This window comes from Ipomoea nil, unplaced genomic scaffold (assembly GCF_001879475.1).
Source record: "Ipomoea nil cultivar Tokyo-kokei standard unplaced genomic scaffold, Asagao_1.1 scaffold1834, whole genome shotgun sequence".
Lineage (NCBI taxonomy): Eukaryota > Viridiplantae > Streptophyta > Magnoliopsida > Solanales > Convolvulaceae > Ipomoea > Ipomoea nil.
This window is the reverse complement of record NW_017618262.1, coordinates 2,890,780-2,916,536: the sequence shown is the minus strand read 5'-3', so window position 1 is coordinate 2,916,536 and position 25,757 is coordinate 2,890,780. Positions and strand designations below refer to the sequence as shown.

The window sequence follows — 25,757 nt, the reverse complement described above, 5'->3', positions numbered from 1 at the left end:
TCCAAAGATTACAAAAAAGAGGCTTAATGCCTAAATATAACGAGGTGCTCGGAATTCCAAGTCCCCTCGATTACCCGACCAGTTGTCGTCTCCAGTCGGTATGTACCCGGCCGTATGATCGCGCTGATGATGTACGGCCCTTCCAAGTTCTGAGCTAGCTTTCCGCCCTCTAGAGGTTGACTGGCCTCCCTTCGTCGTAGAACGTAGTCTCCGACCTGAAAATATCGAGGGTTGACTCGAACGTCTTTCGAACTCTTAACACGCTTCTGGTACTCGGCCATACGCCGAGCGGCTAGCTCTCTTTTTTCTTCGACCGCATCGAGATTCACGGCCATCGCATGTTCGTTTTCCTCCGCATTGTAGGTTCTCTCTCGATCGGTCGGGATCCAAGCCTCGATCGGGAGTCGGGCTTCTGCTCCATAAACCAGGGCGAAAGGGGTCTCCAAAGTAGCTTCCCTCGGGGTCGTCCGATAAGTCCATAAGACATATGGCAACTCATCGGCCCAACTACGACCAGCCGAGTGTAACTTCTTTTTCAGACCTTCCAAAATCGTCCGGTTCGCGTTCTCCACTTGACCGTTTCCCTGAGGGTAAGCCACCGACGACCGGACGTGAGTCGTCCCGATCGTGGCCAAAAAGTTCTGGAAGTATTGGCTTACGAATTGGCGGCCATTGTCGCTGATGAGGTGCACGGGCACGCCAAAGCGGGAAACCACATTGCGCCAAAGAAAACGAGCACATTGCTGAGAGGTGATCGTAGCTAAGGGCTCGGCTTCTATCCATTTGGAGAAGTAATCAATGGCGACGATCACGAACTTTCTTCGACCAGAGAGCTGAGGGAAGGGGCCCAAGATGTCTACCCCCCACCTAGCGAAGGGAATTGCGGTCGTGACCGGTTGATAGAAGGTTGCCGGTCGTCCAGGCATCCGGGCGTATAGTTGGCACGTCTCACATTCCCGAGCTAACTTTTCACAGTCTAGCTGGAGGGACGGCCAATAGTACCCGATCAGCATGATACGACGGGCCAGAGATCGGCCTCCTTGATGCGAAGAGCAAATTCCCGAGTGCAGTTCCTTCATAACTAAATCAGCCTCAAATGCGGTCAAGCAACGCATGAGGGGGCCTCCATACGATCGCCTATATAGACGACCGTCCAAGACTTGGAACCTTGGGGCTCTAAGCTTAGCCTTCCGAGCACGCTGCGGGTCGTCTGGGAGGCGACCGTGCTCGAGGTACTCCTTCAGATCGGTGATCCAATTGTCATCTACCGGTTGGATGGGATTGACCGGCAGACGGTGAATACTGTGTCTCGGGATCACCAAGATCCGAGCTATCTTCGACATATGTTCCGGGGCGTCTTGAGCTAACTTGGATAAGATATCTGCATCGGCGTTATCCAATCGGGGTATGTGTCGGACGGTATACCCCCGGAACTGAGCAAGCTTCTCCATGGCAAGATCTCGGTAAAGCTGCAGACGCTCTCCATTGACTTCATAATCCCCGAGAACTTGCCCGACCACGAGCGCGGAATCTGTTTGAGCCCGGATGTACTCAGCCCCCAAGTCCCGAGCGCACTGTAAGCCATTAACAAATGCTTCGTACTCGGCTTCATTGTTGGTCGGGTGGAACTGGTACATGAGAGCAAAGTAGACCTTGAATCCTTCCGGGCTCGTGACCACCACTCAGCCTCGGGATCCGCAGTCTCAGGAGGTCGGGTATCCCGGGCGGTGCACTCGACCAAGAAATCAGCAAGAGCCTGACCTTTGATTGCTGGCCTCGGTCGGTATTCGATCGCGTACTGGGTCAGCATTAACGCCCACTTGACTAGGCGACCTGATGATGAAGCAGTTCGGAGGACTGACCCGATCGGCTGATCGGTCAACACGCGAATCGCTCGACCCTGGAAGTAGGGAGCCAACTTCTTCGCGGCGATGTATAAGGCGTAGACGACCTTCTCTAGCCGGGAGTACCGGAGCTCGGGACCATGTAGCGCGTGGCTTACATAGTACACCGGTCGCTGGACCCCTTCCGGATCGGTTCGGCACAACACTGCGCTTACTGCGCGATCGGACACGGCGAGGTACACGTCTAGCTCTTCTCCGAGCTCGGGCTTTGAGAGCACAATTGGTGACATGAGATACTCCTTCAGCTCGTCAAAAGCCGCTCGGCATTCTTCGTCCCAGACGAATCCATTAACCTTCCGCAATATCTTGAAGAAAGGTAAAGCGCGCTCGGCTAACTTGGAGAGGAACCGGCTGAGGGCTGCCAACCGACCGGTCAACTGCTGGACTTCCCGAACGGTGGAAGGTGGCTGCATGTCCAGAATCGCTTTTACTTTGGCCGGGTTAGGCTCGATTCCTCTCTTGGTCATCATATAGCCGAGGAACTTGCCGGTCTGAACCGCGAACGTGCACTTGGTCGGGTTCAGCCGCAACTGGTACTTCCTCATGATCTGGAAGCAGTCCCGAAGGTCCCGAGTGTGGTCGGATCGGTCCCGACTCTTGACCAGCATGTCATCGATGTAAGCCTCCATCGTTCGGCCCAGTAGATCGGCAAAGAGCATGTTGACCATTCTCTGGTAGGTGGCTCCTGCGTTCCGGAGACCGAACGACATCACTCGGTAACAATACAGCCCATCCGGGGTCACGAAGGCTGTCTTGCTCTCGTCTTCATGGTGCATCATGATCTGATGGTACCCCTTAAAAGCATCCATGAAGCTCATTAATTCGGCCCCGGCCGTCTCGTCGACCATCTGGTGAATGCTCGGTAGAGGATACGGGTCGAGCGGACAGGCCTTGTTGAGGTCCGTAAAATCGATGCACATCCTCCATGCTGGGGGCTTAGGAACGAGAACGATATTTGCCACCCACTCGGGATAAACTACCGGACGGATGTGCTCGATCGCCGCCATCTTTTTGACTTCCTCCCTGACAAATTCGCGGCGATCGGAAGAAAGGTGTCGTGTTTTCTGCACGACCGGCTTAGCTGCGGGATCGACGGCTAATTTGTGACAGATGACCGACCGATCGATTCCGGGCATGTCTTCGGGCCCCCACGCAAAGATATCAGCATACTCCCGGAGTATGGCCAAAACTTCCGCTCGAAGCTCGGGGGTGAGGGCTCGGCCAATCTTGATCTTCCTATCCGGGCGATCCTCGGATAGGGGAACTTCTTCTATTTCTTCGGAAGGCTCAGGCTGCTCCTTCCGTTCCTTAGCCTCCTCTTTGGCTATGGTGTTCACCCGGGAAGATGGACCGGAGTCACGTCTGTTGACCGCTCGGGTGTAACACTTTCGGGCGGATTGGACATCGCCACGGACCACGCCGACCCCGTTAGGGGTGGGGAATTTCATGCACAGGTGGGGCATAGAAATTATCCCACCGATCTTCATGATGGCGGGTCGGCCCAAAATAATGTTGTGGACGCAATGGAGGTTGACCACAACAAATTCCAGCTCCGTCTGGATCGACTTTGGAGGTGTGCCGATCTCTACCGGGAGCGTTATCTTTCCCTCGGGGTAAATGAGAGCCCCGGTGAATCCTGACAGTGGTACACCGACCGGAGTCAGCTCCTTCCTGTCGAGGCCAAGCTTCTCAAACACGTCCAAGTATAGGACGTTCACACTGCTGCCCGTGTCCACCATAACCCTTTGGACGTCCGTCCCCTTAACGTCAATCGTGACCACGAGCGCCTCCATGCCGTGGTCGCTGCTGGTAGGTTGGTCCTCAAGGGTGAAGGTTATGGGCTCCATCTTCTGCCTCTTCCCGGTCTCCCGGGAATCCACTATAGCGACCGGGCAATTAGTCCGTGGTCGGGAAGCATCTTCCAGTCCGCCAAAAATGACGTGGATGGTAGGCTTTCCGGACGGGCGGCTACCAGACGGAGGGTCGGGGTCCCGCCGGTCATCATGACGATCATCCCTTCGATCGTCCCTTCTATCTTGCCCAGATCGATCAGAGCGGTGGTGGGAACGTCTATGATCCCTCCGCTCGGTGTTCCTCTTGTTGTCCTCTCTCTTCCCCACACACTTGTCCAATTTTCCCATGTTGAGCAGATCTTCCAACAATTGGCGTAAGTGGGTACACTCCTCGGTGTCATGCCCGGCACATCGATGGTAAGCACAGTGCTTACTCTTGTCAGGGCCGTCTCGATCGGGATGGGGGAGTTTGATGAGATTGCAGGATTGGGCGTATTGCATGGCCTCCGCTGCGGATCGGTTTAAGGCCGTAAACTCGCCAGGCCTGGTGCGGGATCGGGGATTGTCATCTCCCGACCGATGCTCCGCCCGGCCGGCCGGCTTACGGGACGAAGAGCCGACCTCCTGCAAGCGCTTTACGGCGTTCGCCTCGCCGGCGTTGGCGTAATCTGCGACCCTCCGAAGGGCCTCCTCATAACTGGTCGGGGGGTGTAGGATGAAGTCCTGATATAAATGTCCCGCCTGGAGAGATATGTGAAGCATGTGGGTGGCGGTCGCATCGTCCATAGGCTCGACCTCTCCGACCGCTGCTTTCCATTTGATGAGGAAATCGGTCAAGCTTTCCCCTTCTAATTGCTTGGCCTTCTCGAGATACATGTAGGATTTCCTCACCACTTTGGAAGTGATGAACTTCCTCACAAATTTGATCGCCAGGGTCTCAAATTTATCAATCGACCCCGGTTGCAGGGTACGGAACCATTCTGCCGCTCGACCGGTGAGGGTCGAGTAGAAGGCCCTGCACATCACGGCGTCCGAAACGCCCTTCAGCATCATGTTGCTGAAAAAATCATTCACATGGGCCTCAGGATCTGCCCGCCCGTCATAACTCTTCTCCCCAGAGACCTTTAAGTCAAGCGGGTAAGGCTGGGCCATCACCGCTGCTGTGAAAGGCGTCTGGTGCAGGGTCGATTGGTTGACCGGGGGTGTTCCAGGGTACGCATTCCTGAGCTGCGCAACTTCCGCTTGGAGGTTATAGAGCAATCCTCGGGTTTCGTTGAGCTCGGCGGCTTGAGCGGCTTGGGCTGTATCCCTAGCGCGTCGCCGTCGGTGAGACCTCGACCCGCTATACCCAGATGAAGCCTCCTGGCTAGCCTCCTGCATCTGTGTGTCTTCTTGCCCGCGGTTCGGGTCTTGGGGTCCCAAACGCTGGTGCATCTCTGGTCGTAGACGATCAAAAGCTACCGATCGGGCAACTTCTTCAGGGTCCTCCGCTTGAACGGCCTGAGCCGGTGCCTCCATCGCATCAGCACCCCCCGACCCCAACCGCGAATGAGCCGAGCGTCGAGCCCGGGATGCGGACTGACGCTGCGGCTCTGCCTGTGCGGTCGGTTGTACTGGAGGGGCGGCGGCTGGAGCTGTATAAGCAGGCGTATATGGTGGATAACCAACCGGGGAAGTGTAGCACATCGGCTGGCCTGGCCAATACCCGTACGGTGGAGGTGGGACCGGGTATGGATACTGGGCGGGATACATCATCGGCTGCTGCTGGTATGGCAGACCGGGTGTCGGGTATCCCGGTTGTATGTAATTCACCGGCTGCTGGGCGGCCGGGTACGCATTTGATGGATGCGGTGGTGAGAGGTTGAGGTTGAGGTCCATCGTCTGACCCTGCTGTTGGGTAGCATAGTGGTCGGAGGAGCTCGCCGCATCCGCCTGGTCGTCAGCAAAGTTGTTGTGTGCCCACGGATACATGTCGATATAGTGATCGGGTGCTCGTCAAGACGTTGGTTTCTTGCACGGGTCCCCACAGACGGCGCCAAAATGATACTGCTAATTATACGTAAGCAATATATAACAACACGAGACCAATTAAAGCAAGTAAATATCTTTATTGGTCACGGTAAAGGCCCTAAGTACAATCTACTTGGTTGCTCTGAGTGCCGACTGACTGCGGTCGGGATTCTCTAACAACAACCTATCGATCGTCCAAAAGTCCCTTACACTGTAGCTACTGTGGGTATTTATAGTCGCTATGCCGGGGACAGGATTCCAGCCGTTCGGCATGCCCTCCACGTAGCCACCACGTGTCGTCCTCCCGGGTGCCCTGTCTGTCGTCGTAGAGAATTGCCACGTGTCTTTCGTCAGCTCTCTCGCCAAAGGGCTACCGCTCGGTGGTTGACATCGTTGCTCGGGCAACTCCCGGTCGGACCCCGACCGGGTTCTTCACAAGGAGCCCGACCAGTTACCTGCAAAGACAAAGAGGAAAAGACAAAGGCTTCTCGGCCGTGGTGAAGCTATGTCGGTCGGGATATTCCCTACCAGCTACCTTAAGATAGCGTTTCAAAATAAGCTCCTAGTTTCCTAACTTTTTTTTTTCATCTTTATCCTTATTATTTTAAAGAAATGACATAATTTACCCTTCCCAATTAAAACTATTTTTTCTCTACTCCTTTATCCGCAACTTTCACCGCAAATATTATTATTATTATTATTATTATTATTATTATTATTATTATTATTATTATTATTATTATTATATTTGTAACAATATTGTTACTTCATTATGATATGCTAGATCATGATTATGCTAATAGTTTTATTTCAAAATGTTAATTTTTTTAAAGACAAAATGTTAAATTTTAATATGTAAACAAACTAATTTAAATTTTATAAAAATGTCGTTTTTAGTCTTTTTACATTTATCAGCTTATCAAAAAGCTAATTTTACCAAACACTTTCAATCATAACAGCTAGCTTAACAATTCTTTAGTTTTCAGTTCCGAGCTTATTGCTTTTCAGCTTTAAGCTCATTTTCAGCTTTCAGCTCATAACTTATAGCTTTTCAGCTAATTTTGCCAAACAGAGCCTTAATTGGACTCTTATGAATTTAAAATCTTACAATTGTATATACAAAAATTCAAACTCTTTACAAAAATTAAATTGTATATACAAAAATTCAAACTCTATATAATTCAAACTCTTTACAAAAATTAAATTGTATATACATATGTATAGACAAATTCACATATTTTTTCAGATAGGACAAATACTACTTAAACCATCTCAAAACTTTCTCAACTCAACATATATACTTTGAAAATAAATTTCCCATTCGTCCATTATTTATTTTGAGCTTATAATATATCAAATTATCATTCCAATTAGAGAATTCAAATCCATTTTAACGCAAACCAAATAAAAATGGACTCCACTCAAATTAATACCTTAAAACTACCCTTTAAAATTTCAATTGAGCAAATACCAATTTTGGTCTCACGAGTATTAGTAAAATGACGGTTTTAGTCCACATGTTTCATTTCTACCAATTTTCATCCACGACTATTGTTTTAGTACCAATTTTCATCCACCATTATTATTTTAGTACAAAAATTCATCATCCCGGTCACCCTTCCATTTAAGACATGCCAAAATCCAAACATTTTAAGGGTCCGTTTGGAAAGCAGGAAAATGACTTCTGGAAAATGAGTCATTTTCCAAAAGTCATTTTCCTTTCTGGTGTTTGGCTGCAAAATGGAAAACTGTCTTTTGGTGTTTGGCTCATTTTCTGGAAATGATATAGAATTGTATAATTAAACATTTTAAATAATTAATTATTTTGTTTAAAATATATAACATTTACAATAATATTATAAATAATAATATTTATTAATAAAATCAAATAATATTATTTAATAAAAAAAATTAAAAAAAAAAAAAAAGAAAACAACAAAACAAAAAAAAAGGCGGAAACCAGAGAGTTGTACTCTCTGGTTTCCGCCATTCTCTCTGGCTTCCGGCCTGAAAGGCGGAAACCAGAGAGCTCTCTGGTTTCCGCGGCCGGAAGCCAGAGAGAAGATCTCTGGTTTCCGGCGGAAACCAAGGAGAAGCTCTCTGGTTTCCGGCGGAAACCAGAGAGAGCTTTCTCTCTGGTTTCCGCCGGAAACCAGAGAGAGCTGGTTTCCGGCCGGAAACCAGAGAACTTTTCTCTGGTTTCCGGCCAGAAACCAGTGAAGGTATCTCTCTGGTTTCCGCCGGAAACCAGAGAACTTTTCTGGTTTCCGGCCAGAAACCAGTGAAGGTATGGTGTTGTTGAAGGAGGAAGTCTGGCTTTGGTGTGTGTGTTTAGAAGATGGAAAATGACTTCCCCCAAAAAAAAGGGGAAGTCATTTTCCGGAAAATAGGTGTGATTTTCCATTGACCATAAGTTGTTTTCCATTGACTTTCATTTTCCTTGCGTAGCCAAACACCAGAAACCCGGAAAATGATTTCCAGAAATCATTTTCCGGGTTTCCAAACACACCCTAAGAGTATTTTCGTCATTTTCAACTTAAAATTTCAATTTGAGCATGAATAAAGAGATTTAATGTCTAAGATCGATCTCAATTCGCAGTTCTTCTCCTCATCTTACCTTAATTTGAGGATGAGAACTACGAATTGAGATAGATCTTAGTGCTTAAATCTCTTTATTCATGTTCAATTGGGATCTTAATTTGAAAAGGACGAAAATACCTTTAATAATTTCATATTTCAGCATGTCTTAAACAAATGGGTGATCGGTGTGATGATTTTTTGCATTATAACAATAGTCGTGGATGAAAATTGGTATAAATTAAACATGTGGACCAAAACTGTCATTTTACTAATACTCGTGAGATAAAAATTGGTATTTGCTCAATTTCAATTTATGCTACTTTTTCCAACCCTTACTTCAATGAGGATTGCAAATTAGAAGCTCTCTACCCGCTGTAGACTGTAGTATAGCTCCCTTATTTATTATTTTTATTTGTTATTTTTTGTGGTTTCATGGTCGATTTTGCAAGAGAGACTGAATCTAAATCTATTAAAGCTCATCTCTAGCCATCTTCAAGTTACAATGAGTAATCAGCATCCTCGCTCTTTGTTTGATAGGAGAAGTTATTCCCCTCTCTCTTCCTACAAGTTAAACCCCCCGGCCCGTTACCAACATTTTTCTTGGGTTTAATTTGTGGGATCAACTTTGTTCACCCTCTCGAGTTGGCCCATCTATCAGTGCTAGCTAGCTGATCGAAGAACAGAGGTATCTTCAGGGAAATATATCTCTACACGAACTCCGATCCAAACTTTGATGGTTGCATGCGGAATTACATGATTTTCACCGTTTGAGCATTTTCTTTTTCTTATTATAATAAATAAATTAGTCCGATTTTCTCCTACGGCCAGCATCATGATGACGCAGAAAGAGCTGCTATATGCTTCTGCTCATCTTTTTTTTGGTGTACTCAAGATTTTTCAGTCAATCATAGTGACTAATTCACTAGCTGAATTATAGGTACCTCTTTTGACCGATACGGTTGGCTTGAAGATTTATAACCTCTTTTGAGGACGATGGGTATTTAAGCTTCAACTCTCTACTTAAATTTTAATTCTTTTTATTATTTGAGACCCGGCCCCTATTTTGTTGCAGATTATGCAGGCTTATTTAGGGATATTATTCCACATTTATCGGTTATTGGCACCATTGTTGCAGCCACAGTGGTACTGTTTAAAGAAAAATTTATTGATGGCCCTGGATTTTCTCGTGCTTATTGGACGTTAATCTTGTTGAGTAGTGATATTCTAGAATCGTCGGATTTTCGTGAATTACCTAGTTTGTTACTCTTAGTTCGCATAGGTGAAAATGCAGTTGGACTGGCGTGTTGGATAGTTGTTTATGTTAATGAGTACAAAAGGAAAAACACATGGCCTTCTTCAGTGGAGCTACTGTTTGAAATTGGAGTATGGATATTTCTGAGTTTTTTGAGTTTGTATGAATATCTTACCAAAATGCTTGTTCCGGAAAAAGAATTGTTTCGCGTACATTATTGGTATCCAATTGCAGTAGCTTTTGGTTCAATGATTGCAAATTATTGGACAAATATATGGAGAACTAGTGCAGATCGGTGGAAATCACAATTGATTGGAAAAGCTGAGAATGCCTTTGATGAATTAATAACAACTTTCATGAAAGAACCTCAAAATGATAATATAACCAAGTTCGATCAAAAGTTGACTGATTTCCTAAAGATGTTATCTATTTTAGTAGCTCAACAGCAGGAGGCTCATGTTATCTATTTTAGTAGCTCAACAGCAGGAGGCTCGATCTGAGGCAGCAGAGTGTGGGAACACAGCATGTCAGAGGCTCTGATCGTATCAGGAAACCTGCAAGATGCATGGATGGATAATAATTTCGTTTATAATTTTACCTACAAATTATCTGCTGAATTTTGCTGTCATTTACCAAATACTCTTACCGTAGTAAATTACCTTATATGAGAGGCTATAAAATTAGAAATTCTGATACTGTGAGCTATTTAAGGTACGCATGTACTGGAATATCGTGCTTATTTATTTATGTCATGTTTGTGAGATGGAAAATACAATATTATCCGTGTTAAAATGGGGAATAAAATTGTTTGACAAAAATTGAACAGAAAATGCACCAAAAGGACCAAATTTGCTAAGAAAGTCATAGTCGTGGACCAATTCTACAAGTTTTAAAAGTCGTGGATCAAAGTTGTTAGTGACACCATAGTCGTGGGACAAAAAATGCAAAAAACTCACTACGAACACAAACATAATTATATATACTTCACAATTAATAATCAACACAAACACAATATACTTATACTATCAACTAGTCAAACATAATTATATATACTTCACAATTAATAATCAACACAAACACAATATACTTATACTATCAACTAGTGGGCGGAAAGCGGGATCATTAAGAAGTATAGTTCCCTGCCAGTGGGCAATAGTAGAAGCCCTTCTGTCTCACCACTCAGAAGCTCTCTGATTGCAACATACACAAACAAACAAACAAATCATATGATAGCCACAAAAAAAAGCATGTGCATATCTTTTAGATAGAGCGAGCCAAAGTAAGAGTTATCGAAGATGAGCGGGTTGGTAGTCCAAGGGCTTTCAAATCCAGACCACTCCTTGTCTCACCTTCCCTGAAACCAATTTGGAACCAAATGTTAAATTACATAACAAAGAGGGAAGGGACAAATGGAAAACAAAGCCATAATGTTGAAGTAGCCTACCAGGTTATGGCCACCAGAGAGAGCAACAATATCCTTTGTAGAGAGTCTCATGCGTTTAGCAAACACATCCCTTAGGTGATCATTTCCTGATTAACACATGCAATAAACACATCCCTTAGGGGCATATCATTAATTAGCAAACAAATCTCAACTTGAGAGTATATTTGCTAATTCCCTGGCTATGACAAATTAGAGATATGAACATAAAAAGACTAACCTTGCACGGTAGCATCAGGAAGATGACATTCAACTGGGAGCTCTGTCTGATCCTGATATGAACAAACACAAATTTGTAAAGATAAACAAACTAACAAGGGCCACATGTTAGTTCATCAAAATGCAGTTCTAGTAATGATCAATAATAACTTGCACAACAGTGAAAAATGGAAATTAATTACCCTGAAGCTGCGCTCTCTATATTTTTGCCAATAACATCAAACAAAATGTTCATTTCAACTTCTTTAAATAAAAGACATTCCAGACTCCAAGCAGTACAAACGTAATGCAGTACCTGATAAAGATCTGCATAAGAGACAATAGGGAACTACTCCTTTAATGGCTCCAACAACCTAACTGCAATGTCAAGACCATTATTGGCACCATGAGCTTGCTCAGCCTTGAGCCTCATGGACCTCCAGTCTTGGTCGAGACATCATAAGTTCCAGCAGAATGCCATCTGCAATGAAAATCAAGCCAAATTCACATAACCACCAAACTATTTAGGGTGTTTGGAAATCATTTTTTGGGTTTTTGGTGTTTGGCTGGGCAGGAAAATGAGAAGTCAAAGGAAAACTTGCTCTGGTCAATGGAAAATGAGTCCATTTTTCCGAAAAATGACTTCCCCTTTTTTGGGGGAAGTCATTTTCCATTCTCTCATCAGATGAAGCTCTGCCTCCAAGAGACCAGAAAGAACCAACCACCAACAAAAGAAAATCACCACTGCTGAGGAAGAAAGGCAGAAAGGGATGTTGCACTGCCGGAAACCATCCCCACTGCTGGAGGTTCATCCCATCGTCGCCATCGATCTGCCCGTTGTTGCTGAGGAAGATGGAGGAAGAAACCCAGGTCCGCCGAATCTGCTGTCCACACCGGAGACGGAGGTTCAATTTCACCATTTATGTTGCCGCTGAAGAGAGAGACGAAGGTTTCGCCGCCGGCGGCATCCCCTGCTACTCTCGTATCTCGCGCGGGTTGGGTCAGAAACATCAGGAACGGGAAGGCATTAAACAACATCTGCATCGGCGAGTCCGCGGCGGAGACGGGAACAACACCCACCAAATTTCTGAGCTTTGGGTTCATCAAATTTGTGAGCTTTGGATTCATCAAATTTCTGAGCTTTGGGTTCATCAAATTTGTGAGCTTTGGATTCATCAAATTTCTGAGCTTTGATTTCTCTTAGTCGGCGACGGAGACGAGAATAATGCTGGGCACTTGTATTTTAGCTATTTTTTTTTTAATATTCTAGCTAAATTGTTTGTTTTTTTTATATTCCATTGATTTTTGTGATTTTTTTTTTTGTTTTGGATTTTATCATTTTCCTACTCATTTTCTGGAAAATGAACCAAACACCCAAAGACAGTTTTCTGTTATTTAGCCAAACACCGAAAAAGAAAATGTTTAACATTTTTCAAAAAGTCATTTTTCTACTTTCCAAACGGACCCTTAATTCAAGAATATCAACAGACTGCAATAATGTACAAAAAGAATACAGAATTCGCACAAATGATAATAGGGATGGCAACGGGGCGGGGCGGAGGCGGGGAGTATACTCCCCGTCCCCGTCCCCGAAACCCCGACCCCATCCCCGTCCCCGGCGGGGAATTGAAACTAACCCCCATCTCCGTCCCCGCGGGGAATTAGGCGGGGACGGGATTCCCCGGTCCCCTTTCAATTCTTAATCAAAATTTTAAATCTTAATTATATATATATATATATATATATATATATATATATATATATATATGTATGTATATAAAAGTAATAATGCAATAATAGTACAATACTGTAATGCTACGGCAGTACAGTATTGTTGCATTATATATATATATATATATATATATATATTGCAACAGTACTGTACTGCCGTAGCATTACAGTATTGTACTATTGTTGCATTATTACTTTTATATATATATATATATATATATATATATATACATATATATATATATATATATATATATATATATATATATATATATATTATTTATTTATTATTATTATTAATTATTCGGGGATGGGGCGGGGCGGGGAGGGGTATCCCCGTCCCCGTCCCCGTCCCTGTCCCCGTCCCCGTCCCCGTCCCCGTCCCTGTCCCCGTCCCCGTCCCCGACGGGAAATTATAAACATTCTCCGTCCCCATCCCCGTTCTCCGAAAATTTGCAACATCCCCGTCCCCGTCGGGGCAGGGATCGGGGATCCCCAACGGGAACGGGACATATTGCCATCCTTAAATGATAAGGGAGACTAGAGAAGGTGAACAGATATTTAATCAAGCCAAATTCACATAACCGCTCTCCTCATATTCAAAAGATAACACTAGTATTATTCAAAATAAATTCTTAAAATTGCATATATATATATATATATATATATATATATATATATATATATATAACAATAACAAACAATAATATTCAAAATAAATTAAAAAATCAAATATAAAATTAAAAAAACGCAACTTACCGTGAAAGAGGCCGACAATGGCGACGGCGGGCAGCGACGGCAGCAGTGGATGAATGGAGGCGACGGCAGCAGCATCTGTGGAGGAATGGAGGCGATGGTTCACGGCGAGGGAGTGGAGAGGCAACGGCGGCAGTGGCAACGACGGGCGGCGACGGTTGGAGAGAAGCTTCACGGGCGGCGATTCTGCACCTCAGATTTATTTTTGGTATGTATGTTGAAGAGAAGTTTCAGATCTGCGTTATTCTCTATTAGTGGCACATTTCGACCGGTAGGATTTATTTAAGGAAAAAATGTCAAATTAGCCCCCTAGTCGATCAATTAAGTCCAAAGTGACTTGTTTAACAGGTTAAGTCTTTACATTGTTGACACATGTCTTTTTAAAATATTTTTTTAAATATATTTTTTAAATTTTATTTATTAAAATATATATTATATATAAAAAAAATAAAAATTAAAATTAAAAAAAAAAAAACAAAAAAAAAAAAACAAAGCTGTTTTATTTTTTGAAAACGCACAAAGCTGTTTAGGTGGCTGTGTTATTTATTTATTTATTTTATTTTATTTTTTATATACAATATATATTTTAATAAATAAATAAATTAATTAATTAATTAAAAAAAAACAAAAAAATATATTTTAAAATGACACGTGTCAACAATGTGAAGATTTAACCTGTTAAACAAGTCATTTTGGACTTAATTGAACAATTTTACAGATTTAGGAGATCTGAATGAAGTTTTTTTAGTTATGGGACCCAATTGCACTATCTGTTCGACTTAGGGGACAATTTGACACTTTTCCCTTTATTTAAAAACATTGAGTAGTTACATACAATAATCGTTACACTTGTGGCTGTCTATATTGACATTTGTTAGTCCATTCGGTTTTATTCGCGCACTATAGTAAAACAATGACCCGAAGGAAGCACGCACCTACCGCGTAGATAGACTTTTCCGGATCAAACGGTTAGTCGAGCCATTTCGACTGGTCGGATTTATTTTCAAATGTTGAATATTTACACACCGTAATCGTTACATCTGTTGCTCTCTACCATTACATTTGTTGGTGCATTCGTTTTTTTTTCTTTTTGCCACCAGAGCAAAACTGTGATCTGAAACTTCGAGACCGGAATAAAGGGTCAGTTTATTTTCGCCCATGAGTTTTTCCACCGAAATATTTTCAACTTTGTGCATTGAGAGTTGTTCGTTGTACATTATTCGTCTATTTCAAATTCTGACTATATAGAGGATAACACGCACGCTATTTAGGTGCGCTAGGTTTGTACACCTTACTATTGGGAGCATTTAAAGGAAAAGCACCTAGTGAGTTGTTTTCCAAGTTGTCCCACATTGGTTCTATAACCCTTTATTTTCCCCCTTAGAAACCCCAACCCTTTTGAGAAGGTTTGAACTATTATGAAGAGGGAACAAGGGAAGATTGTGCGCGCGCCATCGCCGCCCGCCTGTCACGGCACACGGTGGGGTCAATGTTTTGCTTTGCTTCCGACAATACTTTTTCTACCCTATTTTTGTGGATCAACTCAGCACCTTGTCCGCATGATAGCTTTGTGCGTGTATGCTTAGAGTTGGTCTTCTTCCTCCACTTTTTTTTCCTATTCAAACGGCTGGTGGGGGGTGGGCAGTTATATTTGCAATATATATATATATCGCCTCCCCCCTTCAACTCTGAAATACAGAAACCATATGCAACACACTGCGTTTTTCCTTTCTCTATAGTCTGAGCTTTTGCAGGTTGAATCCTGTAATTCTGTGCTGCCTGTCGAGAACATGCGATACCCTGGTTGTAAATGTTTTTAAGGTAGTGTTACCCAACATGACACAGAATACTCCTTTCGTTCAGTGTGTTACTTCGAAACCAGCCACATCCAACATATCATACTGATGATTTTATTAGGACCGGGTCCACCATAAACCGGGTACAGGAGTACAGAACGGGGGGTAGGGCGCTAGGCCCAACACGATGCGTATAGAAGCCCGAGGTACAGGCCCAGGAACAGTGACCCAAATACAAAGAACAAGGCCCACAGGATTTGGCCGGTGAGTATGATGCTCGGGATCCTCTAGCTGCTCGGATTTCGACCGGTCCGGGTCGCCCTCGTCTTCGTCCTTACGATCCTGATCATGTGGACTTCATTGTTCATGGAGTGCGAGATATGGTACCAGCCCATCAGCGCTTCTGGATTGATAGTACTCTGATGGAAACCTTGAGTTCCCGCCAAGTTGGAGATTCCATGAACGTGAGTGGTCCCTCTCCCTTTTTTTTTTTAAAAACCAATCCATCGGGCTTCATCAGCGCCTGCAGGAGGCCTCTCGAGAGTATGCCGAGTTAGAAAAGACACAACAGGGTTTGGAGCATACTCTCCGGGAAGAGGAGGAGGCTCGTAGGCCCAACACGATGCGTATAGAAGCCCGAGGTACAGGCCAAGGAACAGCGACCCAAATACAAAGAACAAGGCCCACAGGATGGGCTATAGCTACCGATGCTACTGGTAGGAATCGAACCCAGGTAGCTGGGTTGAAAGTGTAGATCAAGACCACTAGACTAGTGTGCCTGTCGTGTACAAGTTGCCCCCTTAGCCAAGGATCCAGGACCCCTATTTATAGCATACCTCCCATCCTTCTTTGGCGTCCACATGTCCCACATTGCCACTTCCCACTCCGCTTGCTTCTCGCAATTTACATCACGTTCTCCACCTTTCTCGGCTCCTATCGCCTTTGCCACCTTGCTCACACCACCCCCCGACTCACCATGCTCGGCGCACCCACCCCTCCTGCATGCGGATGCCGCCCGAGACCAACACCCCGGGACGACTGTCGCACAGGACCGCGCGCCAGATGCGCCGGGTGCGCCACGGCCGGCCGGGGCCAACGCGCCCGGGCCGGCTCTTTCCTCGGTCACCAGCGCCGGCCCCCACTCGGGGCCGGCCATGGCCCCAGTGCGCCGGGCGCCAAGGTCGCGCTGGTCGCGCCGTGGCCAGTGCCCCGGTCGGCGTCGCTGCCTGGCCACCGGGGCCGGCTGTGGCCCCCGGCACGCGCTGGGCGACAAGGCCGCGCTGGTCGCGCCATGGTCGACCGGGGCCAGCGCCCCGGTCGGTGTCGCTGTCCGGCCACCGGCGCCGGCCCTCGCCTGGGGTCGGCTGTGGCCCCCCACGCGCCGGGCGCCAAGGCCGCGCTGGCCCGCGCCGTGGCCGACCAGGGCCAGTGCCCAGGTCGGCGTCCCTGCCCGGCCGGCGGCGCCGGCGGCCCCTCCTGGCCTTCGGCCCAAATTCTTCGCCTCCCCCTGTCGGCCCAATTTCGTAGGCCCTCTGCGTCCATGGCCCACCTCCAATATCCCCATCACATACATACACACGACATTGTTGTTCCCAGGTTGATATACTGCATACAACCCAACTGTTAAAAACATTTACTTATCAACAATGTCTGAGCCATCCAATCCATCCTCTGATGTTACACCAATTCAACCACTCACGGGTGGCTTGAACTATAGAAGATGGGCTGCCAAGATAGTCATGCATCTGGAATCAATGGATGTGGATTATATCATTCTGGAAGACCCTGCAAAAATCTCAGTTGCTGCTCATGGTCATAGTCCAACGTAGACTGTGCAGCAAGAGAAGTATACTGCCTCGGATGCTTATACGGACCCGAAGTCTTCAGCAGCTTCGAATGATCCAAAGTCCTCATCATCACAGGTTTCAGCAGCTTTAGAGGCAATTCGTACTAAGTACGAAAAGGACAATAAAACTGCTCGTGGGATCATCCTTCAAGGGGTTTCAGACCCATTATTTGACATGTTTTCGGTTCACAAGTCAGCCAACGTAATTTGGGATTTACTTATTGAAAAATATGGTGCTGACGATGCAGGAAAGCGCAAATATGTTGTCGGTCGCTGGTTACATTTCAAAATGGTAGATTCTAAACCAATAATTGAACAAGTGCACGACTTTGAAAATCTAGTCGCAGATATGAGGGCAGAAAGTGGCGTTGTGAATGACGTTATCCTATGTGACTCGTGATTGATAAATTTCCAGACTCGTGGGTGGACTTCAAAAATAAAATGAAGCACGACCGCCGCAATTACACATTCCAACAACTAATAATTAGCTTGAACATCGAAGAAGAGAATCGAATGGTTCACAGGTTAGTTACTCTTTTTGATAATGTTAAAGCCATGCGGTTGAAACTAACTCTGGTTTTGACAAGACAAAGTCTGGCGACAACAATAGAAACCAAAAGAAAAATTATAAAAACAACGGTAACAACCGTGTCAAAAGTGGCAAAATTCAAAAAAAAAGGGAAAAATAATGGTGATTGCTACGTGTGTGGGAAAAAGGGCCATCGTGCTGGCCAATGCTATCACCGCAAAGGGGCTACTAGTCAGAATGGCCAGAAACCAAACAACGAAGGGCCTAAACATAATCAGTTCACTCTAGCGTCATAAGCATGCGCAGTGGAAAACAAGAGATGGAACCATGTAGAGCCAGTAAAAGCTTAGAGGATGAAACTTTTACTGTCGGTCATGAGGGAACCGACGGAGTAAGGTAGAACAGTTCGAAGGTATCGTGTGTTGGGTATTTAGTCTGCTTCTACATGTGGATGCCGTCGAAAACGAAGAGAATTTCAAATAGAACAAGAAAGACAATTCTTCGTGCCGTGTCATATGAACACTACCTTACAAGCTTAATATTTTCCGGTGACGGGCCGACAAGCTTTCGACAGGTAAACACGAATTTATATGTAAATATGCTCAGACCTGCTGTATGAAAGCAAAGGAAGGAAGAAGCTTTTTCCCTTGTTTTTTGTTCGAAAGGAGAAGGGCTATTTATATTGTGAAGGCTGAACTGATTTCTCCATTGAGACCACAACTCCATGCGCAATTTTAGTGGGAACATCTTGAACGATCCCACGTCTCAAATTTTGCGGACAAGGAGAATGATTAAGTCAGTCAGCTCTAGAAAAATAGGAATACAATTAAAACCAAATTTTTCTTCTTTATGAATGGATTCCAACATCGTGCTCACTGTGGCTGACTCCAGAAATCAATTTACCAATAGCTATGAGAGTATGCAGTCACATGTGTGGTTAAATCGTTTTGAAGACAGACAAATTTTCCAACCTCTAAGATTGGAACATCATGATCATCACTCCGCACTGTTCAATGTTACTCCAGTACTATCATTATGACAGATCGTTATTCCAACCTCTAAGATTTTACTTGCAATACATGGGTCCGTCTCTTGTTTTTCACTGTGTTTGCTTATAGCAGTAGACCGTGTTGGGAAACATTCAAAGCTAATTTTGTGGATGAATTTGCTTTGTCAGAAGAGCACTTGTGGACAACATTAGTTTCGCATGTTTTGTCCATATAGCTCCTACAACCATGCAGCGGATGTAAGGAGTACTACTGCATTATAAAATAATGCTTCATTCTCCATTTCAAAACACACCAAATTGCTGAAAGCTATATACACTACTGAGTACATTAATTTCTGTGGATCTGTCGAAGATATAACGATACCCTGGTCGTTAAATATTTTTAAGATAGTGTTGTCAAACACGACACAGAACGCTGCCGGTTTCCTGTCCCAAAGCAACGACGCATCGCAAACTACCGTCCAGGTATTTATTCTTGTTGTATTGCACAACAATTAAAGATATTTAAAAATCAGGGAGGCGATGTCTACTGCAATGAAGCCAGCTTCTGATGTCACACCCATCGAAATTCTCACCGGCGGTATGAACTACAAACGATGGGCTGCAAGGATCATCATGCTGTTGGAAGAGAAGGATGTTGACTACGTGATTTATGATGATCCCACCACCTTCATCCCGAATGCTACGACTGCGGCCACGACTGCCACAACCGGGGCAGCTGACAAGTCGGACAAGACAGCTGATCAATCGGACAAGGCAGCTGATCAAGCTCCTGCACCGAGGCCTATACGAAGCACATCGCAGGTCTGTCCAAAATATGTGAAAGACAACAAAACTGCGCGGGCCTCCATTCTTCAACGGGTAACAAATTCTATTTTTGACATGTTTTCTGGGGAAAAATATGCAAAAGCTATCTGGGAACAATTGCAAGAAAAATATGGTTCCGATGACACCGGTAGGAGGAAGTACGTCGTGGGACGATGGCTGCATTTCCAGATGACCGAATCCAAAACCGTGGTGGAACAGGTACATGACTTCGAAAATATGGTTTCTGATATGCGAACTGAAGGTGCTCAAGTCAACGATGCATTCTTGGTCGAAGCACTTGTTGATAAGTTGCCCGGGTCGTGGGTAGACTTCAAAAGTAAAATGAAACACGAGCGACGCAACTACACCCTTCAAGAACTTATCAGTAGCATCAACATTGAAGAGGAAAATCGCACGGTACAAAAATCTGAATCCTTTTCTTTCAATTCAAAGGCTAACATTGTTGAGACTACAGGAAAAAATGATAGGCATAAAAAAGGTGATCAAAATAAAAATCAAAAAAGGAATGCGAAAAATAACAACAATCGCATCAAAAGTGGAAAATTTCAGAAAAAGGGAAAGGGCGACGAGTGCTATGTTTGTGGGAAACGTGGACACCGAGCTGCACAGTGCTATCATCGCAAAGGGTCCACAAATTAAAATTCAGAGAACGACGGATCCAAAAATCAAGCAAATGTGGTAGAAACCACGGAGGATGACGAGGCCGTAGCAGCAGTGATTACTGAGATTAACATGGTCGGAGACCCAGACGAGTGGGTCGTGGACACGGGGGCATCTCGTCACTTCTGCAACAACAAGTCCTTTTTCAAGGTGTTCGAGCCCGTCACTGGAGGAGAACAAGTCTTCATGGGCAACTCCAGCATTTCTGAGGTAAGTGGTGGAGGAAAAGTAGAGTTATTGCTTAATTCTGGCAAGAAGTTATTACTGAACAATGTGTTGTATGTTCCCTCTCTGCGTAGAAACTTAATTTCCGGGGGCCTACTTATTAAGGCCTGGATCAAAATTGTCCTTGAGTCAGACTGATTGGTTATGACTCGCTGTGGGACTTTTCTCGGAAAAGGGTATCTACGGGGGGGGGGGGGGGGATTATTTGTGTTAGACATATCTGTAATTGGACCAGAATCTATCAATAAGAAAAATCCTTCCCCTTCAGCTTATATTACTGTTTCAGTTAATTTGTGGCATGGTAGATTAGGACATGTTGGCTCAAAGTGCTTAAATAGATTAAAAAGCCTGAATATGTTGCCAAACTTGTCTAATGATGCATGCTTCCAATGTGAAACTTGTGCTGAAGCAAAATTTGCTAGGAAGCCATTTTCTGCGGTAACTCATAGAACTTCATCTATACTTGAATTGATTCACTCTGATCTAGCGGATTTTAAAACCACTGAAAGTAAAGGTGGAAAACGGTATTATATAACTTTTATAGATGACTATTCTCGTTTTACAAAACTATACCTCTTGAGAACAAAAGATGAAGCTGAACACAAATTTGTGATTTTTAAAACTGAGGTAGAAAATCAGTTAAACTTGAAAATAAAGAGGCTTCGTTCTGACAGAGGTGGAGAGTATGAATCTTTATCGCCAAAAACCTTATGTGAAACTTCGGGTATAATCCATGAAGTAACTGCACCTTACTCTCCCCAACAAAATGGCATCGCTGAAAGGAAAAATAGAACCCTTAAAGACATGATTAACGCAATGTTGATCAGTTCTGGGGAACCAGACTCTATGTGGGGGAAGCTGTTCTAACGGCGAACCACATTTTAAATAGAGTCCCACATAAAGGGTTCGAAAAAACCCCTTATGAGATGTGGAAAGGGCACGCCCCGAACCTGAAACACTTTAAGGTGTGGGGATGCTTGGCTAAGGTGGGTCTACCATCCCTGAAAAGGTCCAACATAGGACCCAAAACCTTTGATGCTATTTTTGTTGGATATGCCGAGAATAGTGCAGCATATAGGTTTATGTGTCTAGAAAATCGTTCTATGTGTGAATCAAGAAATGCAATATTCTTTGAACATATCTTTCCTTTAAAATATGCTTATGTCTCACCAGTTGATACTCTGTGTCAAAATGATAATGCCAATTTTCCTCGCATTACTAACGATTTGGATGAGCCCAGAAGAAGCAAAAGACCCAGGATAGAGAAGAATTTTAGTTCTGACTTCATAACATATGTCACGGAACTAAAAGATTTAAACGAACTGTGTGACCAGTTTGTGTGCCAATTAGTATTGGAAGAAGAACCAAAAACGTTTAAAGAAGCAATGCAGTCAGTCGACTCCGTTCTGTGGAAAGAAGCAATCAAAAGTGAATTGGACTCTATTCAGTCCAACCACACCTGGGAGTTGGTAGAACTACCCAAAGGGTGCAAGCCAATTGGCTGCAAATGGATCTTCAAAAGAAAACTTAGACCAGATGGGTCTATTGAAAGGTTCAAAGCCAGGCTAGTAGCCAAAGGCTTTACACAGAGATTCGGTGAGGATTATTTTTACACATACTCACCAGTGACAAAAGTAGGAACCATTCGAGTTCTATTTGCATTGGCTTCTTTACACAACTGGATAGTTCACCAAATGGATGTAAAAACTGCATTCCTCAATGGTGAATTAGAAGAAGAGATCTACATGGAACAACCACCTGGTTGTGTTGATCCAGGGCAAGAAGGAAAGGTATGTAAATTAAAAAGATCTCTTTATGGCCTAAAACAGGCCCCCAAGCAGTGGAATGAAAAATTTCACAAGACCTTAATGGACCTAGGCTACACGACTAACCGGTCAGATGCCTGTTTGTACTCAAAAGAGGTCCAATCCAGCATTGTAATAATATGTCTCTATGTGGATGACATGTTGATTTTTAGCTCAAGTATTGAGGCTATAAATGAAACCAAACGAACTCTATGTCAACAGTTTGAAATGAAGGATCTAGGAGAAGCCGATGTGATACTCGGGATAAAAGTCACAAAAACCAATACAGGTTACCTTCTATCCCAAGGTCACTACACAGAAAAACTTCTGAAGAAGTTTGACAACTATGATGTTGTTCCGGCTAAGACTCCTTACGATCCTAGTGTCAAACTACTGAAGAACATGGAGTCAGGTATGTTTCAAGAAAAATATGCAAAAGTAATTGGGAGTCTAATGTTCTTGATGAACTATACACGTCCCGACATTGCATTTGCCGTGAATAAACTTAGTCGTTTCACTCATAACCCTGGTGGCCCTCATTGGGACGCACTAAAGAGGATACTCCGGTATCTTAGAGGCACGTTAGACTGGGGTCTCAACTTCAAAGGATACCCAGCTGTGCTAGAAGGGTTATGTGATGCGAACTGGGTAAACGACAGTGATGAAGTGTAACACCCCGTGTTACGGCCTTCAATCCTGGATTAATTATTTAATTAATCCCGCTAATAATAATTAAATATGATTTAATTATGTTAGGTTTCCCTTTAATTAATTAATAGGGTCCACCATGAACCGTGGACCCTTGCCTAAATTAGAGGCTTAAGCCTATTAGGAATAAAGAAAGTAAACCTTTTACTATTCAGATCCTAATTAGGAATCCTAGACCTAGTTATCTATTAGGAATAAAGGAAATAGGTCTTTTACTATCCAGATTATGATTAGGATCCGCTTTAATTAATATGGTCCAATGTGGACCATGGACCCTTATCCCTAAAACAAGTCCCTAGTCCTATAAGGAATAGAATTAGTAAACCCATACCATTCAGGCCCTAATTAGGAGTCTTAAATATATAAATAGGGAACTTAGGAGGCACCTAGAATTCCCACCACAATAATCTCTCACCATCCAAAGAGTTCCAAGAATTCCCCTAGGAGAAATCAAGAAAGCAAGAAAGCTTAAAGAAAGATCCTTCATAGCCAAGGAATTAATTAAGGCTAAGAGGTAACCCATGTCTCAACAAAACCTATTTTCATAGCTATGATTTCCCCCGTAGGATTTCCCCATATTATTGTGTATTGATGATTTGTGATGTTATTATTGATGACTGATGGGATAATTCCATGGGTGATCTTGATATCGGGAGATTCTTGATAATTATGGTGTTCTTAACGATTACGTGGAGTTCTTGATAATTATATGTTGTTCTTGATAATTATATGGCGTTCCTGATACGTATGTGTTATTTGTACCGAATCTTGTAATTAGAAGACGAATCGTATTCTTGTTGGCATAAAAGTGATTAGAACTCTAGGTTGTATCGTATGGAATTATTCTTGGTATATTGGGTGGGAATTCGCATGATTGGGTGTTTATTATGTTTAGAAAAGCATGATAGGTTATGTGCCGATCGTTTCCTGATTCTGATCCGTTAATTGTCTACGTGTGTTATCAATTGCGTTTGAAAGTGTCCAAGCATGGTTTCGGGTTCCACAAAGGTTCTCGGGGCGTTTCTTGATGAAAAGAGTCAGTGGGGGTAGGGGACCCGCCATCTACCCGCGGCCTCCTTGGGCAACGCCGGCAGCGGGCGGGCAGCTGCCCGCCGGGCACCCGCTGCCCGGTCTTGTTACCGCCGGCGGGTGATCCCTCACCCACCGGCTACCCGCTGGTTTGCACCCCAATTGGGGATTTCGGCTTCCCCGTTTGATGTTTCCCCGACCCCCGAGGTGTCCCAACGGACTCCGTTTATCGTGCCTGTGTCTAGTTTGATATTTCGGGTACCGTTCGTAGGTTTATGAGTCTACTGTATTACATGCTAGTTGAATTGGTATCCCGTTGACCTAGGTGGAAGAAGTATGAACCCCTTAGGACCATTCTTAGTATGTGATGAATCACGCATAGGTTTGGTTATACGTTTTCTCCCCCTTCCCAATGTGTCAATGTGGGCTGCATGTACTTGCTATGTGTTATGTGTGCATGTAACCCCGAGTTGGTTAAGATCAATCGGGCTATACGGGCAGTCGGGTGGGCTGAGAACCATACCGGCTGTTAACCAGGCTGGTAGAGACCGGTCAGGTATATAAATATTATATAGGACTAAGTTCCACTATACGGGCAGTCGGATGGGCTGAGAACCATACCGGCTGTTAACCAGGCTGGTAGAGACCGGTCAGGTATATAAATATTATATAGGACAAAGGTCCACTATATGGGCAGTTGAATGGGCTGAGAACCATCCCAACTGTTAACCAGACTGGTAAAGACTGGTCAGGTATATAAATATTATGTAGGACAAAGGTCCATCAGTCGGTTGCGATCGGCTCCTCCGTAATGTGAGACGGGGCAGGGTGCTGTGGGGCCGTGTCAGAGCTATATGCGCTGACCCTCATGTATGGGCATGCGATTGGTCCTGTGGCGCCAACAAAGTGTGTTATGTGATGAGATATGGAGGAGTTGTGTTTATGAGTATATTGGGGGATATGACTAAGGGGTTATGCTGGGGATTGTTTATGTTGGGTTGTGATTATTAATTGTGCTTATCTTTATCTGTCTTGCCTGTTGTGGATCATATACGCTGGTTATAACTGTTGCTTGTGTCTAGCCTTATCTGTCGAGTCATTCCCGGTTTTAAAAGCTAGAGTCTCGTAGGTTATATCTTCATGCTTCGAAATGACTTTTCGTATATCTATATATATATCTCTATACGTAATGTATTTCAACGCGTTGGAGTGGGTTACCAGCATCTCTCGCTGAACAGATATATTTGGCTTTCAGGCACAGAAGATTAAGTCACTGGAGTGCGCGAGAGCTTGGATTATAGAAATAGTTAGTTTCCCTTTCGGCCTGTGTGCCATGTTTATGCATTCATATCTTTGAGACATTAGTTAGTTAGCCTGTGCACCTGAGTTCTCTAGCTCAAGTGTGGCATAGCACCCCGTACACTCGTACTCTGTTTGGGATTTAATGAGATTTCAACCTTAATTTATATGTTTTAAATATCCTGAAAATCTGGGGTGTTACAGTTGGTATCAGAGCCTAAGTTTGACCCTAGGATAAGACTCTTAAGACCGGACTTTAGGACATTAGGCTTGAACTCTAGGTATCTAGGAACATAGGACTCAGGAATCTTAGGACACGCGGTGAGATTGTGAAACCTACACATAACCTCTCCTCACT

At 44.3% G+C, this 25,757-nt stretch overlaps 2 long non-coding RNA genes and 1 pseudogene across 3 annotated transcripts; 2 read left to right on the top strand and 1 right to left on the bottom strand.

Annotated features, from left to right (window-relative positions):
* Window positions 1-8,047: 8,047 nt before the first annotated feature.
* Window positions 8,048-25,349, top strand: LOC109192800. Its single transcript, XR_002056159.1, has 3 exons — window positions 8,048-8,223; window positions 14,992-14,994; window positions 25,339-25,349. It is a non-coding gene; the product is annotated as an uncharacterized LOC109192800 (long non-coding RNA).
* LOC109192919 lies at window positions 8,681-10,299 on the top strand (annotated as a pseudogene).
* LOC109192799 lies at window positions 10,543-12,401 on the bottom strand. 2 transcript variants are annotated; one of them, XR_002056158.1, is made up of 5 exons: window positions 11,921-12,401; window positions 11,495-11,659; window positions 11,201-11,252; window positions 10,984-11,069; window positions 10,543-10,893 (listed from the first exon to the last, which is right to left on the bottom strand). It is a non-coding gene; the product is annotated as an uncharacterized LOC109192799 (long non-coding RNA). The 2 variants fall into 2 exon arrangements; XR_002056157.1 differs by having other exon boundaries at window positions 11,495-12,401.
* Window positions 25,350-25,757: the final 408 nt, after the last annotated feature.